Source organism: Nuphar pumila, chromosome 5 (assembly GCF_984573655.1).
Source record: "Nuphar pumila chromosome 5, dmNupPumi1.hap1.1, whole genome shotgun sequence".
NCBI classification, from domain to species: Eukaryota; Viridiplantae; Streptophyta; class Magnoliopsida; order Nymphaeales; family Nymphaeaceae; genus Nuphar; species Nuphar pumila.
In genome coordinates, this window is record NC_143253.1 from 62,931,428 (window position 1) to 62,938,921 (window position 7,494).

Consider the following 7,494-nt stretch of genomic DNA (forward strand, 5'->3'; position numbering starts at 1 on the left):
CGTCACATTGTCGACACTTTCGCTGAACTTCTAGTCGCTGCGGTCGCTTTCGCTGGGCAATCGATCGCTGGGATCACTTATGATGGTGATTCTAAGATACTTTCCGACGCTTCTGCTCTCTCTCACGTATCAATGGTTCGGCAGTCTCAAGGTCTGTCTCATTCTCAAAAGCAGGAAGATTCAAATCTATAGATAGCTTATAGGTTTCTGCACTATTATCCTGCCCATCTTGGGCTACACGCTGAAGATTATCGTCTAACTGCTGAATCGCTACCGTTTATCGTTGCACAATCTTTGCAAGGTTGTTCACAACACCCAAAACATCATCGCATCTAGTCTTCTGAGTCATCTATCGTGACAAAAAGACATAACAAATCAACCAAAAGGTCTAACAACCATGCTCGCTAAGCGATAATCGCCGCAATCACACAGAAATCACAAGCACACAACACAACCAATCAGGCAACATTCATCACAATTCAAACAAAAGTCACATTGCAACTCAATTGTGCACCAACACGACATAGAAACATGTTCTACAAATAATCTCAAGCGACACCGTATCAGGCCGCTAACGCTAGAAAGATCAAACATATAGATCACAACTAGCCATATCCATCGATATCAGGAGATCAAAATCACACAAGTTACCCGTCGGATCGCCAGATCTGGGAAACGTACAACCTCACATGGATTTACCGCCCTAGATGGTTTACCTGATCTTGAACAGTGTTTCATCACAGAGATTCACAAAGCTAGTCGGATTACCTGGTCTTGGTCATACCTACCCTCATAGATATTTCGTACATAAGGATACATCAATACAATCGATTGATCAAGACAATTGACCGCACTCAGGGTCAGAGACCACTAACAAGAGTTAAGGCACATAACACAGCGACATGTATCACACCACTTCATATGGCATATTAGAAAACAAAATCACACATTCCTTCAATCAAGGTTCTATGAACCAAAATCACACATCGGATCTAAACATTCATCGCATGATCTCGATAATTCTATAGCAAAACAATCATATCATAAAGGAGATTCACACCATGCCACTCATCACTGCCACTATAAGCATTACGTTCTCAATATGAGACCTCAAAACATGCATAATCAAAGTCATCTCATTCTTAACATAACTAGGACAATAACTCGATCGTCCCTATAATAAATCAATCGTCTCTACCACACAAGGTGGAACGAGAAGGGCGAACTATGCAAGTAGTCCCCTAGATCTCAATCAAGAGCTTCAACTCTCGAAGAGTCTACTCGAAACAGCATGGGAAACTAAGTCCACAAGTGTGAATGAACCCTTAGGTTCCGACAATCGATAGCTTAAGCCTGATACACGAGGCTTAAACACGAAATGGGGTCTCACATTGGATGACACCCGAAAAACACACAAGATCATCAAATCAAGCAGAACAAGTCATGAAACAACAAAACTGAATTAGAGATACTTACAGTGCGATGGTCGATGCTTGCAGAGACTTGAACCACACTTCTTTAACTCTTTTAAAACACTGCTCTCATACCATAACTGTCGCGCCCCAGAATTTCTACTCGGAAAATCCTTTGGATTTTTATGAGTTTTTTTTTGTTTAAACCAGAGAGCACAAGTGCGGAAAACCAAAAGGGAAGGACAAGTGGAAACTCTGGGCGAGCTACAGAGAACAACAATAAGGAAACAACTGAAAGGAAAAATCTTTTTATTAAATACATTTACAAGTGTACGAATCTCATTCCCTCATACAAAACCCAAAACTGCCAAGAATCCAGCGACTGTCAGAAGTGTGGGTTCAGAGTCCGCTGCAGCACATCGAGCTCCATCGCACGCCTAAGTAACACCTGTATCCCCATAAAACGGGGTCAGTACTCTTTCGAGCTGGTGAGACAAACCAAACACAATATTCCAAAGTGTGTGAAACGAAGCAGAGCTATTTATGACAATACATAGCATGCACATTACAATAATTAAGCAGTTACAGCATGAGCAAGAGTACAAAACTATAAGTGGAAGTAACTAACAGGAATTCATGAGCAGTAACTACGCTAATATATTTCACAATCCATATCAACTAGTAAGGTATGCATCAAAGAACATAAACTACCAATGTACTGTGAACGGTGTCAGGTAAGTGCGAAAGGGCAAGTACAAGCCAAAGGAAAGGTAACAAGTTGTAGTAATCGTAACGAGTGCTGGAAACGAACAAGCAACTAGAGCAGCCGTACAACAAGTAACTAGAACGGCAAACTGAACAGTAATGAACACTAAGCAGCAAGGAACTATAGCAATAGCAGAAATAACTGTAAGACAGACACTCACAGCAGTAACAAACTATACCAAGTACTAAATCAACAAGGCAACCAAAGTAACAACCGAACAAGAAAGGCAACTGAAGCACAGATTATAGAACAAGTAAGTATCAACTACACTAAGTCAGCTGATTGGTTAGTCTTTAAGTTCTTTTGATTACTCCTTCGGGTACGCGAAGGAACCTCGCATTCTGTGAGACATGCACCCGGCGTCTGTTATTCGCGTTCTAGTGTGGTAACCGGGGAAGCTACAGACCGAGTTCAACCTCATGCGAGCAGCACACGGCTAGGAGAAATTACTCGCATAGGCAAGGATTGCAATCCATACTACTGTAGTAGTGAGGTCCTAAAAAGGTAACCTCGACCTCCCTAACTCTGAGTGACTGGAGGCCAAAGGGCGCTACGGCTCCTGTCAAAACACGTGTCATAGTAACAACAAGTCACTCAGGGCTGTACCATCCACCCTCTCCCAAGGTGAACCGTTTTGTGAATGGGGCGAAGCAGGTTTATCTTTCTTAAGGCTCATGTTCAATCATACCTCACAACGAGGAATTTGCCTCGTGGTCCCCGCAGGGTACGCAAAACGAGGACTTGGCCTGCCCATTCACGTGCTCAGCCTCACGCGGCCAACAGAGCACACTGCTCATGAAAGCAGTCATAACACCATATTATTCATTTCTGTTTTAGGGTATATCACACAAAAGTCCATACAACACAAGGGCCATTGCCCGAAGACTCCAATTGAGCCCATATCAAGTCATATCATTATTCATACCCTATGGTGTTCAGTCTTTTCATTTCATGAAGTAAGGGCACGTGGTGCGCTTACCAAAGCCTCAATCAATGTACCTTCTCAGGGTACATTCTACTCAATAACTGTGTCAGGATGTGCCAAGTGCAACATGTAAGAGTATAACATGATTCTACCCTTTGCACAAGTATAAACAATAGAGGCATTGCATAACATTTCTGAGAGACAAATAAGTGTACGAGCCAATACACATTCATAAGCGTATGATATTTCATCAATATTCCATCACATAAAGCATTGTCTCTAAAACATTACAATGGCACTCGCATATCCACCAACAAGGCAAAACAACACGAGTGTGTGCTGAATAATCAAGTGTGAACAAGTATCATACTTCAATGAAATAGTCTGAACTAAGTGAGTAAACCTCAAGTGCAAGCAGTCATGCATGAGCAGAATACGACAAGTACATAAATGAGCTAATACAATATTGCAGAGCAACGTGCCTCACGATGAGACAGTTAGAAGCATGTGGCCACGGTGAAACCGCTCTCGAACAAATCGAGACAACATACAAAGCATGTATCTTTAATATAAGTGAGCTCATCTCGCAAAGTGGGTCTACAACCCGAAAATGACATGCTAAGGAGATTTACGACAAGCATACATAGAGTATCGTCGTACAAACATTCGCATCTCATGAATCTCGCGACTATACAATGAGGGACAAATACCTCGAAAGGAGTGCCATAGCCAAGTGTCATGAACACGTAGGACAAGACTCATTGTTCGAATCATCGAAGCCAAGCCTCCAGATAATCTAATCTTATGAAAACCAATACACACACGGTTACAGTAAATCACACCGTACACAAGCATTACTATGTTATACCACTGGTGAACCACACATAGCAGAGAGTGCTAACTCCAATGTATTTATCGTAACAATGCACACATAACAAAATTAGCTATTTACTATTGCCATCAAGGCGGCGACAGAGACAGTCGTTATTAACAAGTAAAGTGGCAACTATGTCGTGCAATGGGGAAGGTACGGCTAGTCAACTGGCTATCTCGTACAAAGAACTACGAAACTGCAAGGACGAATCCTGAACATTTGTTGCACCGAAGCCGCAGCAGCAACAACCCTATCTGGTTGTAACAAGGCCAAACTCTCGCCTAAAACACGTAGCACCATTCAACTAGAATGCAGACCAAGTACTGTAGCTGCACAACTCAGGAACGAAGTCTCCAATACAACTATAAACGTGATACTACTATGTGAACCTACGCGGCCCGTTGGTCTAGACAACTCTACAGACCTAGGCAACAGGATCATCCGGTCTTGTGTCACCGGCACTAGTGCAGTCCCATAGGCTGGAGTCTAGAGCTCTCTAACGAAATGGGAACACGAGACAAAAGGAAGGTAAAATCCAACAGCGGTGTTGGAACAGTTCCCAAAGGGGTCGTCAACCTTACCAACCACACAGATGAAAAAGGATACTAAGCGCACACACGCATGCCCGGCTTGGGTTGTCCAGCCGAACTGCGGCAACACCCGCGACGAGGTGGTAACACCCCAAGTGTTCAACTGAAGAAGGGGATGGAGACGAACATCAAACTATACTGTCCCATATCCCGCACACTACTGGGACCGAATCCCCTAGGCCAGGTAGGTTTGGCCCAGAATGAGTCACGACAACAAGGAGAGGTATGCATCACAGAACATAAAGTTATTGATGTAGTATGGTGAATTACACACAGATACAAAAGAACACGTATGTGCATCGTGTCACAAGTGCGAGAACTAGTCAAGTGACAATGCCAACAATTGCACGCTATGATGAGACAGTTAGAAGCATTTGTCACGGTAAGGTGTGACTCAGAAGTTGTGCCAAGGTTCTTAAACCATGCATCGCAACTACAAGCGAGCTCATATCGCTACGTGGGGCCATTGCCCTCAACAAAACTCGTCAAGCAGTTCTAACAGTCGCATAAGTTTCATAAGACTGCGACTCTAGGAAGGTGCATCAAACTCCCTCGTACGTAGGGAAAACATGTAATTTGCAGATGTAATTGTACATTCAAAAATCACCAATGAGAGCATACGATCGCATTCGTTAGTGCAAGGCTTCATGTGCTAAAGTGTGTGGCCGTGCATGGCTTCTCCGTGACACTATGCTACGTAACACGCACTAAAATATACTTAAATAATTTGTGAAGTGCCAAGGTGCTAGTAACGTGTGACAAGTGAAAGCCGCAATTGCATTATTTCAAAGATATACGCCATGTGTTTCATAATCAAGCAAAACCTTATTTCTCTTGAAAGCATGTAACAAGCATCAAAGTAATTCGTGTTCTATGCAAGAGTAAACCCATTTCAAAGGCGGACATACACACCTATGTGAGTCCATACTACGTCACATTAAAGGGTTATTATATCTTTACGCACCTTTCGCTATGTGTATCTTATTTGCTCTGGCAACAGAGCATTCTTTTCCTATGACATATCAAGTCAGAAAGTGGAATCATTGGGGTATTTGAAACCCGCATCTTTGGGTTTATCACAATATTACGTGTAATTTGCATAGGTCTACGTGCCCATATCGCACAAGTCATAACTTAATCACCAAAATGTAATGTTTACATTGGGATATTGGATCCCATGTCAAGCACGCTTGCAGCCCATAGACTGCGGCTCGGGAGCCCGCTAACGATACTAAAAGTGAGGCATGGAAAGAACTTCCAGCTCGCTGGTCCAAAGTTGCCAAAAATGAACCCACTCCAAAACCGGTCGTACGGAGCCTTGGGGTAATATGCACCCACAGCAGGCCCGGTTTGGGCAGCGCTGCAAACCTGGAAGGAGGACAGCAGCTATGCTGTCATGCGGTGCCAATGTGGCCTTGCTAAAGGGGGCCAAAACACCCGGCTGCGATAAGAAAGGAAAAAGACCCAGGTTTGGACCAACTGGTCCAGACCAACCAACGACTGTGCCAACTAGAGCAGGGTCTGGATCAAAGGTCCAGACCCAAGCCGTGGCATGGCTGCCACAAAATGGAGGGGCGCAGACCCACGGCCTGCACCCAGCTGCGGTCCAAAGTGTTGCGGCTAGACTGCAGCAACCCCAAGCAGCACCAGCACTAAGCTGGGCACAAAAACAAGGAGCCCTTAACCGAAACTTGGTTCGGTTAGGGGCCTCTAACAGGTCTGGACCCTATTCGGTCCAGACCATGTTAGGCCATCCGAACACCCCAGCCACCCGAAATGGGTGTTGGCTCAAGTGTGCCTAAACTGAAATGGAGATAGGGAGAGAGACGTCCCATCAACCAAACGTGAGACAAGGGTTTGACAGGTCTGGACCTGTCAGTCCAGACCGTGCTAAGCCGTGCAGGGCTAAAATCAAAACCCCAAAGCTACCGAAAATGGGGCTCAACCCATGGATGCTAGCAGAAAGATGTCGAAACCCACAAAAGGGAAAAATGACCCAGGCCTCCCCACTCGTGGTCGACCTAGAACAAGCAATTCTGGACTCGTCCAGCTAGCTAGACCGGTCCAGCCGAACATCAAAAGGGACCATAACGTCCCAGGCCAGACAGAATTAAAAAGGAAGAAGGGGGAGATGGTGTTGGACCATCCTGGCCCAGCCCGCCTTCCCCAGTCCAGCAGCATCGGAACCCCTAAAGGGGCCGACCCAGCTGGGTATGGCTTGCTGGATAGAAGAGGTCGGTCTTAAGGCCTCCTCGCCAAATAGGAAATGCCTTGGCAACATGGTTCACTGCCATAACAGGGCAGAACCGTGGCTTCCATGAATCAATCCCACAAAAATGAACGATGCATGGCTGTGAAAAGGAAAAACCAAAGCAAACGAAGTATGGAATAATTCCATGGTACCTATTACTTTTAATGCACATCAAAACACATGCAATCATGTCAAAAATGAAAACACAATCTCCATGCATGCAAGCACACCATTAAAATCCGCCATTTCAAGCTAAACATATAGTAGCTCACGAAAAACATAAAAACACCCATACTCTTGCTCAAACAAACCCACAATGAGGTATGCAAAGAGGAAACTCTCTCGAGTGCATGAACATGTAAATTTGCTCAAAACGAAACCCTATTCAACATGCATACAACTAGCTCAGAAAATCGATAATGGGAGAAACCCAAATGCTCCATTGAAAACCACACTTATGGACAGAAGTAGGAGTGTCTCACCTACGAGGCTTTAGCAACGTGGAATAAGGATGGTGTACACAGTTGGAGCTGGAACTATGCACACACCCTCACACACGGTTGGAGAAGAAAATGGAGGAGGAGAGAGAAGCTCCTCAAGAAAAATCTCCCAAGGAAATGGGCTCTTCTCTCTCTTCAAGACCTAAATAGGTTAGGGTTTAAGGAGTGGACGGCTA